The following is a 25,125-nucleotide window of genomic DNA, read 5'->3' as shown; positions in this document are numbered from 1 at the left end:
AGAAATATGAGGCAAAAAAGAAAGTAGGAAAAAAAAGTTTAAAATAGAGTTACTTGAAGCCTCTTCAGAAGGTAGTACTCTCAATGAGTCTCTCACATCTAACCTAAAACTACACATTGTGATGAGTAATGGTTAAGTTACCTTACCAAAATTACTCTTCTTGCCTCCTTGGCGAGGATCACACCAGCTGAGGAGCCCACTCCCATTCACCTGGGCAGATTTAATCAGAAACACTTGTGTGTCACCTGGTTCCCTGTAGGACTCTTTGCTATTGACAAACACCTGTGGAGGAATAAGTAATAGAAGATTACGTGGCTAGAAAAAAAATAAAAACGCCTTTTTATTCTATACTGACCAAAGGGCCAGCATTTTTTTTCCCTGAGGTTATTCCTCCCCGTAGGAGGTGCACCATAGGCATTACTTAATTAAGGTTCTTTGCAGCGCTCCCTTGGGCCCCTAGCTGCAACCCCTTTCATTCCTCTACTGTACCTTCTTTCATATTCTCTTTCTTCCATCTAACTTTCCACCCTCTCCTAACAATTTTTACATTGTACAACTGCGAGGTTTCCCTCCTGTTACACCTGTAAAACATTTTTATTCTCAATTTCCCTTTCAGCACTGAATAACCTCATAGGTCCCGGCGCTTGGCGTTTGGCCTAAATTTTATATTCCATGGGTTATTTCTGGCCGTATCAATCCCCGGATTCCAAGCATTCGGATCCAAATCTTGAAATGAAGTTTAAGATCTAATTGACATGGCGGAATCATATACTAATCAGAGAATAAGACCATCACAGCTTACTGAGACAGAATATTGTTGCTCTTGTAGACTGAGAATCACTACTCACACCTCATAATCAATTCATTATCTACTCCAGTGGTTTTCAACCTGGGGGCGTCAGCAATTTCCAGGGGGGCGCAAGCATTAGGAAAAATTTAAAAATTCTCTAATGATATTCGCTATTGTCATAGCAAGGCTGAGGAACTAATACTCAGAAGTTTATGAAAAAAAATGCAAAAGCATCGCCTTATAACGTTAGTTTCCTATAGTCTACTACTCTAGTTTGACCCGTTGGGTTTAAGAATGAAAACTCCCCTTGTCTTTTTCTTCATTTTTCATTTTCCTTTAAATCTGGGAGGGAATTTTACTCATAGATGCAAGAGGGCCTGGCGGGAAGGACCAACTCTCAGAGGGGGCACAGTAATAAAAGGTTAAGAAACATTGATCCAGTCAGTTTTCACTCTACAACTGTCTCAAGTCAAAACCAACTTTCGGACAAAACTATATCCTCTAAACATATAACGAAAAATAAATCTCAGATTTACCTTAGAAAAATTTCCTTCCTTTACCAAAGTTATGTTAAACCACGAGCCTTCATAGACGTTGAGGAGATTATCCTTGGTGACAAAAAAATTCTGGTCTTCATTTAAGAATATGGTCAGACCTCGAAATGAAGCCGCAGGTTTCAGGAAGAACGTTTTACGGAGGTCTCCCTTCCTCTCTTTGAGTTTGCCTGAAGTCTGGAGGCAATCTGCAAATGGATAGTATATTATTATTATTATTATTATTATTATTATTATTATTATTATTATTATTATTATTATTATTATTATTATTATTCAGAAGATGAACCCTGCTCATATGCCACAAGCCTACAGGGGCCAATGACTTGAGATTCAGGCTTCCAGAAGATTGACAGTAAATAGGAAGATTTAGTGCCAGGAAGAAACATAGGCATGATGTTATTGTCAACTGCAGAAACATAAGCAATATGTAATTGTTACTTGCAAAAACATAGGCAATATGTTATTGCCAACTGTACAAAACTTAGGCACGATATAATTGTCAACTGTAAAAACAGAGGCAAGATGCAACTGTCAATTGCAAAACCATAGGCACGATATAATTGTAAATTGCCAAAACATAGGCAAGATGATATTGTCAACTGGAAAAACATTGGCACCATGTAATTGTCAACTGAAAAGCATGGGAACGATGTGATTGTCAGCTTCAAAAACATAGGAACAATATAATTGTCAACTGGAAAAACATAGGCAAGAGGTAATTTTTAACTGCAAAAACAGAAGCAAGATGTAACGGTTACCTCCAAAAAGATGGCCACTATGTAACTGTCAGCTGCAAAAACATAGGCAATATGTAATTTTCATTTGTAAAAACATAGACAAAATGTGATTGTCAACTGCAAAAACATGGGCACGATGTAACTGTCAGCTGCAAAAACATAGGCATGATGTAATTTTTACTTGTAAAAACATAGGCAAGGCACGATGTAATTCTTAACTGCAAAAACATGGGTACTATGTAATTGTCAAATGCTTATCTTTATGTATAGTTGGCATTCACTGGTAGTAGAGATAACCACGCTCTTTCCATATACAGAAAATATCTCTGTTTGCAGACTTCAGGGGGAGACAAGGTGTATTCCAGAGGTCATTTCACTTTTCTGCCTTGTTAGTAAGCGTACCAATTAAAGAAATCTAGAAAGTCAAGGTCAGATAATGACTTCGTGTTACAATACGTTATCTAACTTAGCATGGATTCCTGTTCATCAGTTTTGAGAGCCCTTATTGTTAAAAGCACTCTAGTATATTACATCATTGAATGAATTGGACCGCTGGGGTATATCTGGCGTTGCTCTGAAGTCTGCAGACACAGATAAATTCTGTATATGAAAGTAAGTGTGGTAATCTCCACTACCAGTCAATGCCAACAATACATACAGATAAACATTAAAGATAAACATACGACAATCATATCGTTCCTATGTTTTTGCAGTTGACAATTAACTCATGCCTATGTTTTTGCAGTTGACAATTAAATCATGCCTATGTTTTTGCAGGTAACGATCACATCTTGCCTATGTTTTTGCAATCGACAATTACATTTTCCCCATGTATTTGCATTTGACAATTACATATAGCTTTTACTCTGCAGTTGACAATTATACCTTGCCTATATTTTTGCTGTTGACATACATCTTGCCTATGTTTTTGCAGTTGACAATTAAATCATGCATATGTTTTTGCAGGTAACGATCACATCTTGTCTATGTTTTTGCAATTGACAATTACATATAGCTTTTTGTTTGCAGTTGATAATTACACCTTGCCTATGTTTTTTTGCAGTTGACAATTACATCTTTCCTATGTTTTTTGCAGTTTACGTTATATCTCACCCAAGTTTTTGCAGCTGACAATTATATCTCGTATGTTTTTGCGTTTGACAATTACGTATCATCTATGTGTTTGTTCTTGACAATTATATCATGCCTATGTTTTTGCAGTTCACAGTTACTTCTCATTTATTTTTTTGCAGTTAAAAATTATATCTTACCTGTATTTTTGCAATTGACAAATGAAACCTTACCTGTGACATTGCAATTGACGATTTAAATCTCCCCTGCTTTATTTGCAGTTCAAAATACAACTAGCCATGTTATTGTAGTTGACAAATTCAATCTTACCTGCTTTTTTGCAGTTGACAAATGACATCTTACCTGTGTTTTTACAGTTGACAAATTCAATCTTATCCAGGTTTTTGCGATTGACAAATGAAATCTTACCTCTGTTTTTGCAGGAGGCAACTCAAATCTTGCCTGTGCTTTTGCAGGTGACAAATGAAATCCTACCTGATTTTTGCAGTTGACAAATGAACTCTCACCTGTGTTTTTGCAGCTTACAAATGAAACCTCACCTGTGTTTTTGCAGTTGAATGCCAGTTTTCCATTGGAGATCTGTTCCACTCTCATCGTCAGCGGCGGCTTCAACGGGTTCCTGTGCCACTCGGTCACGTAATTTTCCTTCCTAAGCAACTGCGGAAACGTAATCCTCAAGCTGCCCATGCAACTCGTGCGGTTTTCCTCGCGGTGAAACGCGCACGTCTGCTTCGGTTCGACGTCTAGGGCGACATGCGTCATGTTAGTAACGTAGTCAGGGAGAGGTTCATTCACTGTCGAGTTGTAGTGGCTATTCTCCTGAGGACACGTCAAATACTCGATCCTCTTTCCCGGTTTGCGCCCGAGCCCGAAGGTGCATTCGAGCCCGGTGGCGTCTGAAATTGTGGCGGTCACGTTCCAAGAGTCCTTCTGGTTAGCGAGGATGGTGAGGAACAGATTCTCGTCGAAGGTGACAGATACTTCCGGTTTTTGGAGGCTGTTGGGGTCGATGATTTCGCAAGCTGGAAACGTATGGACGAGGAAGATTATTTTAATGATTTATTTATGTTTTTATCTATTTATTTATTAATTTATTTATTGATCTTCTTTAACTAATCTCTTATTTCTGTATTTACTGTTATCATCTGTTACGTCTTTCAAATGAACACCATCATATTCTTTGGAAGCTTGAATTTCACGTTAGTGGACCCTGCTGACGTATTCCATATGAATTGGGGTTCATCTTCTGAATTATAATGATAATAAATAAGCAAAGTGATGGAATAGGACTTGTTAGAATTCGTCGAGATATACTCTGTACATATATATACATATGCATATATATATATACATATATATATATATATATATATATATATATATATATATATATATTTACATTATATATATATATATTTACATACATATACAGTATATATATACACACATACATATATAGTATATATATATACATACATATATATATATATATATATATATATATATATATATATATATATAGTTTGATGTATATGGCTTTCAGAGAAAAACACATATGCTGATGGATGCTAAGGTGAAAAGAGGGTGGCTGGAGTACGTCTGATGATTGACTGATTGAAGAAAAAATTTAATATAGAATAAGGGCTTAAAATAGAGTAGTAAGGGTGATTTAGGTAAGACTAGGAGTTCGACAGGGAAGTGAGGAGAGCATATAAGGAGAAAATTACTGAAAAATGGGTTGGGATTAAAGGGTAGATTTTCAGGATAGGGTCACAGAGTCAGCAGGAATCGTGTGTGCTTTATGCAAGTGGCAAGAAATGAGTACTCTATTAGAAACAATCAGTCAATGCTTGTATGTGTGTGTGTGTTTGTGCGTGTGTAAAACCTTATTTCACAAGAAAAGGTGAAAGCTGATGAAGAAAGGGGTCAGTTAAATCTCATTTCGGGTATAATCAATGCAGTTGGAGAAATCTACACAACAAACATTTGTTAATAATATATCAATTAATATGCCTCTTTTAAGTGGCAAATAGTTAGTGCCATTGGGATAGAAAATATTGCATCAGTTCCTTTACTATGTTTCAGACAAAAGGCATATTCCAGTATTGAGCAAGCGGTATCTGGCAACTGTTAGCCAGGCGGCGCAGGCGCACTATGTGCCATGATGACAGACTAACCGTTTCTGTCACTCGGTTACCGGTTGCCCTAGAGCAAGAGCCCGTTGCTGGCTTGATATAAAACCAACGAACGAGTCACTTGCTATTGGATACTATGCAGACCATGCGTATCCAGGTAGCCGAGTTAAACAAAATTCCAATTAAAGGAAATTAAAATTATAATCGTTATTTCGTATGTTTTTTTTTTTTTTTCAAGAATTGTGGTGTGAATTTTTTCCTGTAATCGGCCTACACCATTTTTTTTCGGTCTGAAGAGGGTATTATTCTAGCACTCAAAATTTGTAGGCCTATATGTTTTGCGTATACAGCATTAAAAACATATACTGTTTATTACATTTTGCTTATTTGTCATAATCAAAATAGAAAAAAAACGTTGAATATTAACCTACAGATGTTTGGCTAGGCCTAGTGATCCTTGCCTGATCTGTGAAAGGCGGGGAATCCTATAATATGCAGTATGATTTTGTCAATAAGTATTTGTGTGGTATGAAATTTTCATAATCAATAATGTATTCTTTCACAGCCGTTATGCAAATGTATAAACGATTAATTCAGTGTTGAATGGCCTCCTCGAATTGTCCAGAGAAAAACGTTTATACTCTCCATAATGAGGTTAAACAGAAAATCAAAGTTAATGTATTTCCATATATTATTCATATCTGTAATGAGTGGTAGATAATAATGATAGTGAGCTAGAGACTGAAACGTGACATTAAGAAATTTCATATAGTAGAAAAATATTGACTAATGAAACTTCAATAAATGCTTTCGAATATAATTAACCAATAAAAACATCTAAAGATAATTCCACAAATTCTTTCGAACACAATTAAAGAAAAACAACAGTTAATTATGTTTATCTCATGTACAGTTGTCAATAAAAGTGATTTGATAACTCCGTTCACACACATGACGTTACCAGCATTCATTCTCTGCCTATGTGACTCCCATTAAACCATTCATTTGTAAAAAACAATATTCCCAATTTCCTTAGCTGATATTTCTGAAATTTCCTTCATATTTGCAAAATGCGTTTTCAGCTTGACATTTTTGATGATATTAAAAAGAAAATTGGCATATGTAGATTATGAAGTCATCGTGCATCCCGACTGGTCTACTGAACATTCGACTTGCAGGCGTGCCAACCGAACCTCATCCATCACTGCATTTCACGTCCTTCAGTGCAGCGTACTGGATTTAGTTTAAGAAAGGAGGTATTTTCTCATAATTATATCTTTTTGGCTAACTTTAAAGAAAATTCTTTCTTTTAACAGAAAGATCTTGAAACAGATGATCTGACAATGTTAGATATGCCAAACTTACCCACTGTGTTTTATTTGCGTAAAATATTCTTTTAACAGAAATCTTATTCAGATGATACTCTGATGACACGTTTGGTAAGACTGTTCATATCTAAACAGAATAAACGCTTTCATAATGATTCGGACAAAATACGTAAAATCCTCAATATAAAAAAAATTGGATCCGAACGTTATATTTCGTAAAAAGGTGCAGTATTTTATATCGTAAATGTACAAGAAAAATGACTTGGTCAAGAATATATATAACAAAATAAAGGATATTTACAAGTGAGGGATATTTTCCATTCTCTTCTGATGATCAAACCACTTTAGAACACTGATTATTCTATGCAATAATTTTCTCTTCAATTCTGTCCTAAGCTTTCTCTAAGTAAGCAACACGCAGTTTTAGTTTTCTGTAAAAGAAACTATTGTGACGGCTTTGACTGTCCGTCCGCACTTTCTGTCCCACTTTTTCTGTCTACCCTCAGATCTTAAAAACTACTGAGGCTAGAGGGCTGCAAATTGGTATTGTGATCATCCACCCTCCAATCATCAAACATACCAAATTGCAGCCCTCTAGCCTCGGTAGTTTTTATCTTACTTAAGCTAAAGTTAGCCATAACCGTGCGTCTGGCAACACTATAGTGCAGGCCACCACAGGGCCGTGGCTGGAAGCTTCATGGGCCACTGTTTATACAGCATTATACACTGTACAGAAAACTCGATTGTGCCGAAGAAACTTCCGCACAGTTTTTATTTGTTTTGCTTTCATTCTCAAACCTCTTATGTACACCCACTTCTCTTTTCTTATCAGTCCGCCTGTTATCTGTCTTGCCTTATCAATCATTATCCTACAAAACACTTTCCAAGGTAAACTTAACAACATTATGCTCCTGTATCTATTCTCCATTCACATAACAAAGCTGTAACAGCTCGTTTTTTCTTTGGCGTCTTTCTTCCTCCAGATGAACCTTACACATCCTGGTCAGCTTGTTAATTATGTTATTAACACCATACAGCAGTACCAGCAGTTAAGATGTGATACAGTGAACTCCTATTTATCTCTGAACCTCATAATTGCGTTTCTTGCACTCTTATTAGGTATTTGCACAATTATTCTTAAATAATATATCACAGGTGAGATAAGAAAATGAATTTGCTGTATGCGACCTTTCAAATGGGTATATTTCCTTATCATTATTGCTAATCTCTCTCTCTGAGGTACTCATGGGTATATGAAAGCATACTTAACATACATATGTATTGATTTGTAGTGACCTCTAACTACAGAGGAAAATAAAAGGAAAAAGATGGACATAAAACTGGTTATACACTGAATTAAAAGAACCTGAAAGAAATAACTAGGAGATACTTGCCTTGAGGCATCTCGGCTCTCCCTGTGCCGAGCAATCCCATCACCAAGGACAGAAGAAGCAAGTTCAGACCGACGGGAACCCTTACACCAGCTCTCCTCTCCCTGCCGAAGTAACAGGTCCCGAACTTGCGACCAGCATTGCTGAGTTCCATGACGCCCCTCCTTTGCACTGCAGAGAGGAAACGGTGGACGCTCAGACTGACGACGACGTTCTTGTTTCCACTGCTTCTCCAAGACTCAGTGTCCGGTAGTAAGATCCATTTTATACGGACTGAATACTTGCAGCAAAGACAGTCATTTCCTGCAGCAAACATGGCTAAAACTGGAGCGCATGAAAGAGCAAGACGAGGCGAAAGGAAGCTAGTCATTATCAGTTCTCTGTAAAAGAAAACTACTGAGAAGGCTATTTGTTAATCCGTCCACACTTTTTCCGTCCGCCCTCAAATCTTCAAAACTACTAAGGCTAGAAGGCTGCAAATTGATGTTGATCAGCCACCCTCCAATCACCAAACATACCCAATTGCATTCCTCTGGATTCAGTAGTTTTTTATTTAATTTTATTTAATGTTAAAGTTATCCGTGATCGTGCGTCTGGCACCGCTATAGGTGCCAATAACACAGGCCACCACCGGGCCCTGCCTGAAAATTTCACGGGCCGCGGCTGAGAGTTTCATGGACCGTAGCTGAGACTATCATACAGCATTATATGTTGTTCAGAAAAGTACTTTGCGCCGAAGAAACTTCGGCGCATTTTTTACTTGTTTTTGTTTTACGCCCGCCGATAAGGAAGAAAAGATGTAAGGGAAGAATAAAGCAAACTCCGACGCATAAGTCCAGCGTAAAACTTTTCTGAACACCAAGAACTTACTTACAGCACCTAAATGATAAGTTCAGTATAACAGAAGAAGAATTTTCAATGTGTTCTTCCGAAAAAGGACGGGGAGGGACTTGTATGTGACCTACTGCATACAGTGATTGCATTTTCGTCGGTCGGAATTCAAAATTTGGGCGGGAGACGCGGACCTGAAACTGACAGGAAGTATTTAAGTCAATTTGTCTTGGTCTCAGCATCCCTCTTCTGGCGTTCTTTCAGGACCAGTGAATGGAAGAAGAAGAAGAAAGTTTCTATTCCTCTCTAGGCCTTTGCTCTGCCATATCGTCCCTAGTTTGACGGACTGGCGTGGGCCTTTTTTTCCTCATTTGAGAAAACAGGCTTCATTTTGTCCTCATTCTGAGAAAACAGGCTTCATTTTGTCCTCATTCTGGAAAAACAGGCTTCATTTTGTCCTCATTCTGGGAAAATAGGCTTCATTTTCTCCTCATTCTGAGAAAACAGGCGTCATTTTGTCCTCATTCTGAGAAAATATGCTTCATTTTTACCTCATTCTGAAAAAATATGCTTCATTTTGACCTCATTCTGAGAAAACAGGCCTCATTTTGTCCTCATTCTGAGAAAATAGGCTTCATTTTTACCTCATTCTGAGAAAACAGGCTTCATTTTGTCCTCAGTCTGAGAAAACAGGCTTCATTTTGTCCTCATTCTGAAAAAATAGGCTTCATTTTGACCTCATTCTGAGAAAACAGCCTTCATTTTGACCTCATTCTGAGAAAACAGGCTTCATTTTGTCCTCATTCTGAGAAAACAGGCTTCATTTTGTCTTCGTTCTGAGAAAACAGGCTTCATTTTGTCCTCATTCTGAGAAAACAGGCTTCATTTTGTCCTCATTCTGAGAAAATAGGCTTCAGAGATTTTCAAATGATTCAGAGCTTCTAATTTGCTCATCATTTTGAGGAAATTTTGTTGGAAAATCCGACAGCGCAGACAGATGAAATTTTGACATATTACATAGTATCAAAAACCGGAACAATTTAACTAGAAAACTCAAAAACTTAAAAGATAAAAAAAAATGGGATAAGCCAGTCCGTCAAAATTGGGAACGATATATTTTCAGCCACGTTCATTTGGCCTTTGTTTTTTTTTTTTTTCATAGTTTGATTCCTTAAGATATTATATTTTGTGCACGAACTGGATGATTTATTTTGGCCATTTATTCTGATTAATATTCAGTTCGACTCAGAGATATATGGCAGGTCAGACCACGTTAAAGATACGTGACTGATTCTATAAGTAAGATATTATTTCAGCTTAGAATTTTACTTTACTGCTAATACATTCATCGTCTGTTAACGAGGACACCCACTTGGGACTTTTCCTTAATTTATTTTTCTCTTAATATCTCTGTTGGACTTTGGAGAATTGTCATTCATATCCGTTGATATTGTATTATATATATATATATATATATATATATATATATATATATATATATATATATATATATATATATATATACGCACACATATACATATACTGTATATATATAAAAGAATAGTGTTCATCTTTAGAATAATAATGATAATAATAATAGTACAGTCTAGTTCGTTTATAGCGATTTCCAGGAGACTGTCGTCGAAATCCAGGAGATAAAGTATGGATCCTCGTCCGTGTATCAAGATTTCTAATGCGTTTCAATGAAAGTCTTTTTAGTTTAGGAACTGGATATGTATTTTAATGTTTGAAACAAAATTCAAGAGTTGTTTGTAGTTTTAACTTTATTTAAAACCTTTAAATGAGAAATGAACGCAGCATATTAATTCTCCTGCTTCACTGGGGTAACAGTTGTTTGATGTTTGTTTAAAAATAAAATTGTCACTTCGTTACAACAGGTATTTTTTACTAGTAAAACTGTCACCGGGACGAGCAAAATAGTTCGTTATATACCTGATTTCGTAATAAAGAATTCGTTACATACCTACAATTTTAAGTTCATTTATTTGAATTGGGATCGGGGAATTCACTTGCATTCGTTATCAGCCTGAATTCGTTACGAGCCTGTACGTGATAAACGAACTTTACTGCAATAACAATATAGATTCCTTAATTCTTTTTATCCCTTTAGCTAGAAAGGACGCATTTTTTCATAAGAAATATTGGCTTGCTAACTGGCTTGAAGATATGCGGCCTTTTTTATTTTGGCAATATGATAACCGACCTAAATGCTCTTGGTCGTGTAACCTCTTTGACATTTGGCTGGCATCTTTGGGCATGACGATACCCATCAACAGCTGGTGTTACATCAGCAGCCAGATGGCTCTTCCGCTGCTCTTTGTTTCTTTCCTCAGACTTCGATTTCTATCATTTTAGTTCTTATAGGCAGTACTAACGGAAATAGCACTTTCAGATTTATGTTGCTCATCTGTGAGAGATTTCATTAGTTTTTAGTTTGTTTTTCAGTTTCATCAAATTGCTATTGCGTATAATACACACCAGTCACATGATAATTATATGTTACTTATAGTGATTTCAGATCAAACTTAAATTGTTAATGCATTAAAGGATTCCATCAGTATTTTTTTATTAATTTTACCAAATTGATGTCTTGCTTTAATCCTTTGAATGTACGCCTGTGATATATGTCATATATTTTCCTGTCAGAACTAATATTAAGAAGGGTCTTTAACATCTTAGTCATTCAAGAACAGGCACAAAATATTAATCCTTGTTAACGTAATCCATGTACCCTCTTCAAAATACTAACAGAATACTAAACTGTTATTACAGAACCCACGTATCCTCTTCTTAATCCCTTCATCAAATATAATGTCGTAAAGAAATTTGATGTAAATCAGCCTCTTGACTTTCAGTTCACAGCTGTTGTTTGCGCCCGAGTTTCTTCGGCTCTGTCGAGTTTTTTGTACAGCGTATAATCAAGGCCACCGAAAATAGATCTATCTTTTGGGTGGTCTCGGTATAATGCTGTATGAACCGCGGCCCATGAAACTTTAATCGCGGCCCGGTAGTAGCTGTCCTATATCGTTGCCAGAAGCACAAGTATGGCTAACTTTAACCTTGAGTAGAATCAAGACTACTGAGGCTAGAGGGTTGCAATTTGATAAGTTTGACGATTTGAGGGTGGATGATCAACATACCAGTTTGCAGCCCTCTAGCCTCTGCAGTTTTTAAGATCTGGGGGCGGACGGACAGACAGCTTACTCGGTTTCGCCTCTCCGCGCTGGGCTAATTGACGGGTGTCACAGACGTGTTTCTATGGCAAGAACTTTTCTTCTACCTGATAGGCTGAGATCGAACTACTTGGATAGATTTTGGGAGTATATTCTCCTCTAAGGGGCTTCTTATAGAGGTTATCCTCTAAATTGAAGTGATTTAAAACTTGAGGCATAATTAGACTTTATTTCTGTAATGAATTTAGTCATGAAAGCCTTTTATTTCAGACTATAAATGACGACGAGGGGGCTGAATTGAACAGAAGTTATGATTAATCATTTTTCTTTATTTAATAATGCAAGTATTTCATTTCATCCTTTTTCTTTTTATATACAGATATATATATATATATATATATATATATATATATATATATATATATATATATATATATATATATATACATTGGTGTGAAATCAGGCTATTCCTCAGCAAAATAGCAAGAAGGCACTAAAGCAGGCAGCTTGGTACATGGTTTTCCTTTATTCAGGGCGGCCTACGTTTCGAGATCCTTGTCTCATCCTCAAGGCTAAAAATACAAAGTAAAATATACAAATACAGCAAGAAGATTTAGGATATATGTACAAATAAAATATGATAAAGTAAAACATCAGTAAAAAAGGTAAACCTAAAATAAAATTAAAAAAAAAAAAAAAAGAGAGAAAGAAATAGAAAATTTTTAACTAACAGACCTTATTCCTCGAAGGTCAGTTGCTGTATGAAAAACAATTAACATAAGGTGGGGTGTGGTTTAAGCTATATACAGGGGGCGTGGACGAGGAATGATTGTTCAAAGAGGGAACAAGCTTTTTGATCGCTAACGATTCAAGAATAGGAGGTGGTGTTCGTGTTGACTAGTTAGTATAATCTTAAAATCATTATAGTTTATTTTACTTTTGCATAGTTTTATGTGGTTTCTAATATTGGATGTTTCGGGATTAGACAACTTGCACCCAGTGCGAAAGCTAACGCCAATATGTGCGTCACATCTGACCTTAAGCAGTCGGCGTGTGTTTCCCAGGTATGTCTGACAATGGCATTGACAGCAAGTAAATAAATAAACAACACCGGACTGCATTAAAGGGGCAGTTTTTCTTTGTGACGAAACATACCGCCAATAGTTCTTGGGTTCTTAAATATGAGCTTCACGTCAACTGCAGGAAAATAATTCGTTAAAATCCTTTTTAGATTGGGTAGGAAAGAGGTGTCATGCGTGAACGGAAAACTTATATAATATGTTAATTTATGTGCCAAGTGTGTGGTAGCAGGAGGGTGAAAGGACTTATCCAATGCTCTCTTAACATACTTTAAAAATAAATTGGATGGATAGCAGTTGGATTTAAAATAATCATAAAGAAAACCTATTTCCTTGTGAAAAAGATGCCAGTCGGATGTAAGTGTTATGGCCCTGTGGAGGAGAGTGGACAGGGAATTCAATTTAAAATTATAAAAGCACGAACTGTAAAAATTCTGCCCAAGACCAGTAAAGGTTTTCTTGCGGAACACACCCGTATGAAATCTCTTTTCTTCACGGATGACGATGGTGTCTAAAAAGGATAATTGGTTATTATTTTCTAATTCATAAGTAAATTTAATGTTATTATGTAGCGAATTAGCATACTGCAAAAACTGGTCACAGTGGTGACGTTCTTTAAAAAGGACAAAAGTGTCGTCAACATAACGGCGATAAAATAACGGCTTGAAAACAGAGGGACAGCTGTCCAGCAGCTCTCTCTCGAATTTGTGCATAAAAATATCAGCAAAAATGCAGCTTAATGGATTACCCATTCCTACACCTTCCACTTGCATGTAAACTTCATCATTAAACACAAAGGCCGTGTCCCGCACCGCCAACTCCAATAGCTCTTTAAAATATAAGCGGTTAAAACCGTGGTACACATTGTCCTGATCACTAAAAATAGTATCCAAAATATAATCGATTGTTTCCTCCACTGGTATATTAGTGAATAATGACTCTATATCAAAACTGGCCATGACCAAATCGGAATCTTGACATAAAATATTATTTTTAAATTTTAAGGAACTGTTAACAGTAAATTCATTTTTGAAAGAGTTTTCCAAGAGAGGGACTATGTATTTTGCAATTTTGTAGTTGGGTGTAGTATATGAAGAAAAGATTGGCCTCATAGGTATATTCTCTTTATGTATCTTGGGAGGCCATACATGATACCATAAGATGATCCAGTGACGAAAAGCTCATCATAAGTAGTTTGAGTAATAACCTGTTTATTTTTTAAAGATCTCAGAAAACGGTTAATTTTGTCCTCTTTCTTAAAAATAAGTTTAAAGTCTTTGTTACCAATTTTTTGAAATTTAGAATCATCGGTGAGTATATTCTGCATTTTTTGGAGATAATCAACTTTATTCAAAATAACTGTACCATTACCTTTATCTGGTTTGGAAAATATTAAGTTATTATTTTTTCTCAATTTCTGAAGGGTATTTAGATCATCTTTGTTAAAGAAAGGGGCCCATCTAGTTTTCTGTTTGTGGTAATTAGTATGTGCGAAAGCAGACAGTTCAGTTTGGAATTTTGATAGGTTAGCGTTTAAAGGCAAGTTCTTCAGTTTGGTAAAAAGTACTTCAAAGAGCAAATAGTACTCATAGTAAGAGGGTTTGTAGTTGGGTAAATTTCAAAAAATTCTAAATTTCAAAAAATTGGTAACAAAGACTTTAAACTTATTTTTAAGAAAGAGGACAAAATTAACCGTTTTCTGAGATCTTTAAAAATAAACAGGTTATTACTCAAACTACTTATGATGAGCTTTTCGTCACTGGATCATCTTATGGTATCATGTATGGCCTCCCAAGATACATAAAGAGAATATACCTATGAGGCCAATCCTTTCTTCATATACTGCACCCAACTACAAAATTGCAAAATACATAGTCCCTCTCTTGGAAAACTCTTTCAAAATGAATTTACTGTTAACAGTTCCTTAGAATTTAAAAATAATATTTTATGTCAAGATTCCGATTTGGTCATGGCCAGTTTTGATATAGAGTCATTATTCACTAATATACCAGTGGAGGAAACAATCGATTATATTTTGGATACTATTTTTAATGATCAGGACAATGTACCACGGTTTTAACCGCTTAGATTTTAAAGAGCTATTGGAGTTGGCGGTGCGGGACACGGCCTTTGTGTTTAATGATGAAGTTTACATGCAAGTGGAAGGTGTAGGAATGGGTAATCCATTAAGCTGCATTTTGCTGATATTTTTATGCACAAATTCGAGAGAGCTGCTGGACAGCTGTCCCTCTGTTTTCAAGCCGTTATTTTATAGCCGTTATGTTGACGACACTTTTGTCCTTTTTAAAGAACGTCACCACTGTGACTAGTTTTGCAGTATGCTAATTCGCTACATAATAACATTAAATTTACTTATGAATTAGAAAATAATAACCAATTATCCTTTTTAGACACCATCGTCATCCGTGAAGAAAAGAGATTTCATACTGGTGTGTTCCGCAAGAAAACCTTTACTGGTCTTGGGCAGAATTTTTACAGTTCGTGCTTTTATAATTTTAAATTGAATTCCCTGTCCACTCTCCTCCACAGGGCCATAACACTTACATCCGACTGGCATCTTTTTCACAAGGAAATAGGTTTTCTTTATGATTATTTTAAATCCAACTGCTATCCATCAATTTATTTTTAAAGTATGTTAAGAGAGCATTGATAAGTCCTTTCACCCTCCTGCTACACACACTTGGCACATAAATTAACATATTATATAAGTTTTCCGTTCACGCATGACACCTCTTTCCTACCCAATCTAAAAAGGATTTTAACGAATTATTTTCCTGCAGTTGACGTGAAGCTCATATTTAAGAACCCAAGAACTATTGGCGGTATGTTTCGTCACAAAGAAAAACTGCCCCCTTTAATGCAGTCCGGTGTTGTTTATTTATTTACTTGCTGTCAATGCCATTGTCAGACATACCTGGGAAACACACGCCGACTGCTTAAGATCAGATGTGACGCACATATTGGCGTTAGCTTTCGCACTGGGTGCAAGTTGTCTAATCCCGAAACATCCAATATTAGAAACCACATAAAACTATGCAAAAGTAAAATAAACTATAATGATTTTAAGATTATACTAACTAGTCAACACGAACACCACCTCCTATTCTTGAATCGTTAGCGATCAAAAAGCTTGTTCCCTCTTTGAACAATCATTCCTCGTCCACGCCGCTGTATATAGCTTAAACCACACCCCACCTTATGTTAATTGTTTTTCATACAGCAACTGAACTTCGAGGAATAAGGTCTGTTAGTTAAAAATTTTCTATTTCTTTTTCTTTTTTTTTTTTTAATTTTATTTTAGGTTTACCTTTTTTATTGATGTTTTACTTTATCATATTTTATTTGTACATATATCCTAAATCTCCTTGCTGTATTTGTATATTTTACTTTGTATTTTTAGCCTTGAGGATGAGACAAGGATCTCGAAACGTAGGCCGCCCTGAATAAAGGAAAACCATGTACCAAGCTGTCTGCTTTAGTGCCTTCTTGCTATATATATATATATATATATATATATATATATATATATATATATATATATATATATATATATATATATATATATATATATATATATATATATTATATATATAAATATTATATATATATATATATATATATATATATATATATGTATGTATGTATGTATGTATGTATGTATGTATATAAGTATAACTTATGAGTTTTTCCAACAAGCTAGTATTTTGTTACTATAAGTGGTAACAGAAGCAGTTACTTATCGTAAGTTCCTTTCCCAGGCGCAACTTATTGGTTCCTCAAAAATTATATCCGTCCCGAAAAGCTGACGTCACACCATCAACCCCCTCTCTCTCTCTCTCTCTCTCTCTCTCTCTCTCTCTCTCTCTCTCTCTCTCTCTCTCTCTCTCTCTACAAGAATAACTGTTTTAATTCGGCCGTTGGGCTTTTGGTGTGTTAATTATACTGTCTAATATATATATATATATATATATATATATATATATATATATATATATATATATATATATATATATATATATAGAAATAGTCAACACACAATCACGTGTGGAACAGAAATAAATTTCTGACTCACGTCAGGATCGATCCCGACGTGAGTCAGAAATTTATTTCTGTTCCACACGTGATTGTGTGTTGACTATTTCTATCTTATTCACTCAGAAGGATAATTCGAATGAAATGCTGTCTATTGGGTCATTGCTGAGTCAGGAAGTTGGGGAAAACTCGCTGGTATGCAAGCAGTTAGCTTGCCCAGGTAATTCCTTGGGTGCAGTTGCTCTCAGGTTCCAACTTCTTTTAGACTTGTATGGCCTAGTGGATAGCGCCCTTGTCTTCCACCTGAAAGACCTGGGTTCGATCCCGACGTGAGTCAGAAATTTATATATATATATATATATATATATATATATATATATATATATATATATATATATATATATATATATATATATATATATATATATATATTTGTCTTTCTGTATACTTCCCTCCAGACTCACCTGATGCTGTACAAAAGCCACAACTTTGATCTCCCAAATAAAAGTATCAACAATCCCAGGTTGTCGAAATCATATCGATGACGCAATATTTCGAGAGTCGGTGACTTCGAGACGATATCTGTCAAAAGGGTTATTCTGAAGACCCCCTTTTGTAGGGGGCTTTTACTCTAAGGGTTAGGACGAGGGGCCAAGGATGGGGACGGGGTGGGAGAGGGGGAGGGCGGAAAACGGGTGGGAGCAGGTGTGAGGGGGTGTGTTAGGGGAAAGGGGGAAGATGAAGGGGCCAGGGAGGGGAAAAGAAAAGGGGGGAGGTGGAGTAGGGAGAGAGAGGGGGTGAGAAAGGAGAGGGTAGAGAAGGGGGGAGAGTGGATGGAGAACGAAGAGAGAGGGGCGAGAGGGGGGAGAAAGGAGATAGAGAGGGGAAAGAGAGGGTGGATAAGGGAAAGAGAGAGAGGGGGTGGTAGAGAAAACGGCCCATCCACCCAATGGCACTTTCTAAAACTTTCCTTACAAAAAAACATTTTAGCAGCAAGGGTTGGGTAAAGAGAGAGAGAGAGAGAGAAAAAAAAACAACACACACACGAACAGTAAACCCAAAGAAAAACGATGATGCCCTTACTGACAAATGTCCCTTGATAACTGAAAGCCCTTTTAGAAAAAAAAAACACGCTTATATCTTCCAACACTTCTCTATGTGTTTTTGCCTATTTATAAAAAAAATGTGAAAAAAGCCACGAAGTGTTGGAAGATATAATTCTTTTTTTTCTAAAGGGGATTTCGGTTTTTTTTCGCACATTCATAAAAGAAAAACCACACCCACACACGAAAATACCCACACACGAAAATATTCAGGAGTTAAATTTAGTGACGAAACAAAAGTAGGTTCGGCAGCCGGTTTGTTTTGGCAGAGCTCGGCTGAAATCACAAGAGAAATTGTGGTTGGAATGAAAGCACCGCTTTCTTTTTGGGGCAGGGCAGGAGGGGGTGTGTTAGGGGAAAGGGGGAAGATGAAGAGGGCCAGGGAGGGCAAAAAGAAAAGAGGGGAGGTCGAAAGAAAACCTTGGTATTTCGTCCATTTGAGAGGCGAAAGTTTTAGCTAAAAGTACGATTACGTATGCTGAAAGAAGGACAAAACAAAGATGACGAATAAAATTGAGAGAGAGAGAGAGAGAGTTGAAGTCCGCAGATATTATTTCAAAGAAGCATTATATTATTTCTACATGTCGAGATACCTTTAAAACTATCGTGTACAACACTTATTCATATCCTTAATTTTCTCTTAATCTTACATACTCTCTCTCTCTCTCTCTCTCTCTCTCTCTCTCTCTCTCTCTCTCTCTCTCTCTCTCTCTCTCTCTCTCTCTCTCTGTCTTCCTTCGTTGCCTGGCTGCCTTGAAAGATAAAAGATTCAAATAATTATGGAACTTAGCTTGATGTCACATCTACGTAGAAATATCCCAAACAGAAATATAAATCTCCCCCAAGTTTTTAAGACAAACACTTATAATCAGCGTATAATGGGAATCGCTACTATTCAAAAAAAAAAAAAAAATAGGTAAAGGCAACGGAAATGGTGTAATATTATTTTGTAGAAATTCGAACAAGAATAGCTACGTTCTAAGATAATTTTCTAGATAAAAGACAGTGGCAGAGGAAGTACAATGCTTCTGTGAAATATTGCTCTCTCTCTCTTTCTCTCTCACTCTCTTCCTCTCTCTCTCTCTTCGTAAGGGCTATATGTTAATGGTTCTGATTTCTCTCTCTCTCTCTCTCTCTCTCTCTCTCTCTCTCTCTCTTCTCTCTCTCTCTCTCTCTCCGTAATGGCAATATGTTAAAGGTTTTGATATCTCTCTCTCTCTCTCTCTCTCTCTCTCTCTCTCTCTCTCTCTCTCTCTCTCTCTCTCTAGCTATACGTTAAAGATTCTGATTTTCTCTCTCTCTCTCTCTCTCTCTCTCTCTCTCTCTCTCTCTCTCTCTCTCTCTCTCTTCGTAAGGACTATGTGTTAAAGGTGCTAATATCCATTACATATTTTTATTGTCAGTGTACAAGATACAATAATATATTATTCTCTAAAATGAATAAATATAATCAAGTCCCAATTTTGGGTTTATTGATACAAATGAAACTAATTCTAGGTTATTACAGTTACAATTTTTCTTCCAAACTAAAATGTGATTAAAATACAAATTCTTTTTCAAGATTTACTCAGGAGACATTATAAAAGGTACTTGCAAAGTGTCGACTGAATATAATTATTAAACTTAAGTTAGGTAATACGTGTCTCTTGTTACACCCTGAACTATGGTGCAAACTAAGAAATGATATCGTGAACCAGTTATTATTATTATTATTATTATTATTATTATTATTATTATTATTATTATTATTATTTTGGCAAGAGGCCCTCTCTTAAACAGGTACTATTGAAAGAAATCGCTGCATCAGCTGCATTGATCTTATCTGCTCGGTGCACGGTGATGTCCTCTTGTTGTCGCAGTTCCTTGGCAGCCTCCTTCATCTCACGTAAGAAGATACTGCTTATGGGTACCACGCTCCGTGAAGGCTTCGGCAAGCAGGAGAGGCTGCAAGGAGTCAGTGTTTCGGACGAGGTTGTGGCTCTCATACTGTTATATGGAGTCGAACAGCAGTTCGACTTCCAGTCTCTTCTCCAGGGCTTTGACTTGGCAATGATGTGGCAGTTTAACCCTAACCGCAGCAATTCATCCTGGTTGGGAGTTGGTTCATAGTCGGTTAAATTGATGTATCCTTCTGTCTGTTACGGCATCTGGAGTTTGCGCCCGTTGAGTGAGATAAGTTTCCGAGTGATGTCCCGCAAACGTCTTTTCATATCCTTGTTTGAGGTGGGCGACGCATACTTCTGTGTTCTTTGGGTATCCCAAATCTTGTAGATTTGGTGCATCATTATCGTGGTTGTCATCTTCTTCTTCGTCAGGATGTTCGTCTTCAAACTCCTCTCTTTCGACTCTATACAACAGTATGAGAGCCACAACCTCGCCCGAACTACTGACTCCCTGCAGCCTTTCCTACTTGCCAAAGCCCTCATGTGGTACCTATAATAGTGGTATCTTCTCACGTGAGATGAAGGAGGCTGCCAAGGAACTGTGGCAACAAGAGTACATTACTGTGCACCAAGTGGACAAGACAGCAGCCTTCATTCTGATCAAAATGGTGGAGTACCACCAGAAACTGGATGTCATCTTGTCCGACAGCACCAAAATTTGAGCGCCCCTCGAAGAACCCAACTAAAGGAATTAAAAGAGGTTGATGATATCATTAACAGTGTCAATGCAGCCACAAATACAGTTCGCCTCCCGCCCATCATCAGAGATTACAACCTCGGTTACCTGTATGGCAACGTGAAAACGCACAAGAATGGGAACCTCCGCCTCATCATCAGCCAGACACCTGCCCCCACATATGGACTAGCCAAGTGCCTAAACCAAATTTTGACGCCCTACGTTCCAAGCCGTTACAGCCTGCACTCTTCAGCAGAGTTCCTTGAAGAAATCGGAGACTCCGATTGACTGGTAATATGGCCTCCTTCGACGTAGAATCCCTTTTTACGAACGTTCCTGTCGACGAGACCATTGATACCATCATTGACTGCGTCTACAGAGACTTCCACACCCCAGCTGAACATCCCAGAAGTATCATTATGGGCCCTCCTCGAGATATGTGCAAAGAAGGGTCCTTTCTCCACCCGTAGAGGCTAGATGTTCCGACAGAAAGACGGTGTCGCGATGGGTTCCCCCCTCGGTGTCCTCTTCATGAACGTCTACTTGGGCACGGAAGTGGAGAGAGTCTTCTCACATATAAGGAGACCCCGTAAATACACAAGATACATTGACAACATTTTTGTGCAAGCAGATGACGAGGATGAGGTTGACGCTGTTCGGTGTATGTTCCAATAGTGCAGTTCACTGAATTACACCATCAAACTTAGCAACAACAGCCGGCTTCCCTTCCTCGATGTCCGTGTCTCCAAAATTGACTATGGCCTAAAAACTTCAGTCTACACGAAGCAGACAATCTTAGGCCTGTGCCTTAATGGCAACAGCAAGTGCCCTGCAAGGTTCAAGAACACCATGGTCAGGGCCTATGTTAGGAGGGCCCTCACCCACTGTTCATCCTGGCAGGATACTCACCATGAGCTCAACCACGTCTCCTAGATACTCGTGAATAACGGGTACTCAAACCAACAAATCAATAAGGAAGTTCATACAGCGCTGGATCAGTGGTACAACGAGAATAAGAGACCGCAGCCCCAACCCCAGAAAATCCAGCTGTATTATAAGGCAAAAATGCACTCACATTACTGTGAGGATGAAGACGTACTAAAAAAATTGTCATGGAGAATGTGACCCCCACTGAAGCCAGCAAAGAGGAGCCTCAATGGCTCGGTCGGTAGAGCAGCAGACTCGGACTTCATACGAAGTCTGTGTCGCGGGTTCAAATCCGCAGCCGAGCGTTCAGAGCGGGCAGACACTTTGCTATCCGTGTAGACACCCCGGGATTATGTACGTAATCAACGGATAGGTTTGCTGAAAGCAAATGGGTGTTACAGACTAATACACACGCAAACAAAGCCACTCCAACATCTAAAAACATAACAGACGCCTCACACGTCTCAAACTGTCGACCTAGCCGCTCACGTCTCCTCGCTGCTGGGAGGAAGGGAGCTGGGGATTTGGCACGATACATATACACATGTGCTACTGGGGTCTAAGCGATGTCAGGCAGGGCAGCCGATCGAGACTACATCCTACCCCAACGCCAAATCAAAGTCCTTCAAAAGAAGGCATCATGCTTATGTTATGCAATGAATTTGAAAGTATTTCTACAGTGAATAAGTATGAAATTCACTGATCGGGATTATGAGAGAGAGAAAGGGAGAGAGAGACGGTGTTGATAACTTGAAATGATGAGCCATGAGACCAAGTAAATTGGAGTTTAACCACAACCAACGTCGAGTTATGGGAAAGTAAGGAGGAGCTAAAGGAATGATTATGAAGGGAAAAGGTCAGCAAAATTGACCTGATTTGTCCTTGCCAAAAGTGGGAGTTGAAATTGAACCATTAAGATTAGACTAGACTTCCTCAAAGAGGCGGAGTTTTATTCAACATAGGTCCAGAGTTCATTCTGATCAATTTTTAGTTAGAGTTAACTTGAACCCCTTTAGGGCAAGATCTGTGTCGCTCTCCTCTCTGACATCAAGAGAAATTTCTAAGTCCAGTGTGGATGGCCGTGCGAACGATTAGTGTTACAAGAATAAAAAATGTAGAAAGTGCCCGGTGAATCAATTAACCCCCTCCTGAATAAGAATAACAATGTGAGAAGAATTATTTACCAAGTATCTTGCGTCCTATGAGTAACGGAGTTCTCGGCTATTGCAGAACATCAACACAATAAAAAGAAGCAGAGTCATTCAAACATTGGGAACGCACCACACAACATAAAAAGAGCATATGCGTAATACTTACCCCATATGAAAAATGGGAAAAAAGCACATTAAACGAAGAAGAAGAAGACTGAAGCCGACAAAGAACTCGCACTTGTCATCTACTACCAAAATCGACATACCAGGGACCTAATCATGAAGAACAATCCGACCCCGACAGCAAGAGATCCCTTGAAGCAGACGAATGTAGTCTTCCATGCCTCAGCTCTTACATTGGAATGACTGCCATGAAGATGTCCAAGAGAATTTCATACCATGCGCAGGAAGGAGCTATTAGGAACCACACTAGGATCGCACACCAGGAGGCTATCTCCCACGACGATATCAAAAACACCAGGATAATAGCGAGGGCCTCTAATCAGCGACGACTACGACTGCGAGAAGCGCTCCTTATTTTACAAGAGAAGCCCTTACTCAATACAACGCTCACCAAATTTGACTTGCTCTTAAAAGAAATAAACTGAAATCCCTGGAAATTTAACTCCTCCTGATGAATCGCATTGGCGCATTACTCGACAGTTGTAGTAACAGAGAGAGAAAATTGTTATAAGGGAAATAGAGAAGACTCTATACAAGATCAATGCAGCTGATGCAGCGATTTCTTTCAATAGTACCTATTATTATTATTATTATTATTATTATTATTATTATTATTATTATTATTATTATTATTATTATTATAATAATGTTGGCTAATTCTAAGGCACATTCTAACTGTCACTTCTTTTTTGTCTTTTGTTTTGAAATTCATTTCCTTGTCTTGGAATTCATTTCGTTCTCCTCAGCATTTTTAGATTTCATGAGGTTTAGTTACGTTTCTCTCTAAGTTTTATCTTGTATCTTATTTCTTTGTACTTACAGCCTAATATGTCTTGTAGCGAGTGTCCTTACTCACAAGTGAAGGGGATTTCCCTTTATCTGAAACTTTCGCCACTTTCTCTTTTAATCTCCCTTCTGAAATACGAGAAAATATGTTTGCATTATCTCCACAATGCACGAAATATCCAAGTATTCTTTCGCCCTCTCCCTCCCCTCTTTCTCTTTTACCTTTCCTTACTGAAATAAAATAAAATGTTTTCATTATCACAGCAATTCCTCTTCGTGATTTCGGCTGGATTCTGCTACCATGAAGCTCAGTTGGACCTACTTTTGATTTGCCACTAAATTTAACTCCTGCATCATTTTCCTTTTTCCAGTAAGCGGAAAGTCACAGAACAGTGTTGGCAGATATGAGTACCATTTTTGGGACGCAAATCCCGTTGGAAACCACCCCCCCAAAAAAGAAAAAGGATTTCCGTTGCCAAGAATCCTTTGTCGTGGAGCAGCTGAAGACCGATTTAACTTGGTTTCATTTCTTTGATAATTCTGTGTGCCTCTGTTTCCTCCGAGGCCCCTTCCTGTACTGAGAGTGCTTGTGCACTGAAAGTTCTGAGTAAGTGCTAATAGTTGTTTGTCCCGTCTCCCCCCTTCTTCCCCCTTACCCCCCTAGTCTTTAACCCTTTAGTACCAGCAGCAGCAGCCTCCTTTACAAAAGGGTTCTTTCATGACATCCTTTTGATGAAATTCCTCTCGCTTTCACAGGCATTCTGCGCAACGTGACAACCTTCTGTTCAAGGCTGTGCTTGTGACTTCGACCAAGCTGCCTTTTTTTAAGTCGTAATTTACCAAAAGAGTAATACCTAGACCAGGCAGTTAACAGACTGGAGGCTCTTTGGCCGAATTAATACAGTGAATTTACTACAAAGAGAGATTGTTTATAATGAACGACTCAAGAAAATTTGGCTGCAAAGCCAAGAAAACAAAGAGAGAACATTTATAATTCATGATTTATGAAAATTTGGCTACAGACCCAAGCGCTGGGTACATTCAGACGTTCAGTTTAAGACAGTGAAAAGAGGAAGTTGGAGTGGTTGGACAGCAATATGTGAATTTACTACAAATAATATGATTTATAAATAATGACCTGAGAAAATTTTACTATAAACCCAAGCACT

General features: G+C 37.6%; 1 long non-coding RNA gene across 1 annotated transcript in view; it reads left to right on the top strand.

The window, feature by feature from the left end:
* The window catches only part of LOC136839224 (uncharacterized), a 528,811-nt gene that overhangs the window by 501,593 nt on the left and 2,093 nt on the right, over positions 1–25,125 (top strand). The window lies entirely within an intron of this gene.

This window comes from Macrobrachium rosenbergii, chromosome 6, assembly GCF_040412425.1.
Source record: "Macrobrachium rosenbergii isolate ZJJX-2024 chromosome 6, ASM4041242v1, whole genome shotgun sequence".
NCBI classification, from domain to species: Eukaryota; Metazoa; Arthropoda; class Malacostraca; order Decapoda; family Palaemonidae; genus Macrobrachium; species Macrobrachium rosenbergii.
Note: the sequence above shows the minus strand (reverse complement) of the source record. Positions and strands in the feature narration are given on the sequence as shown.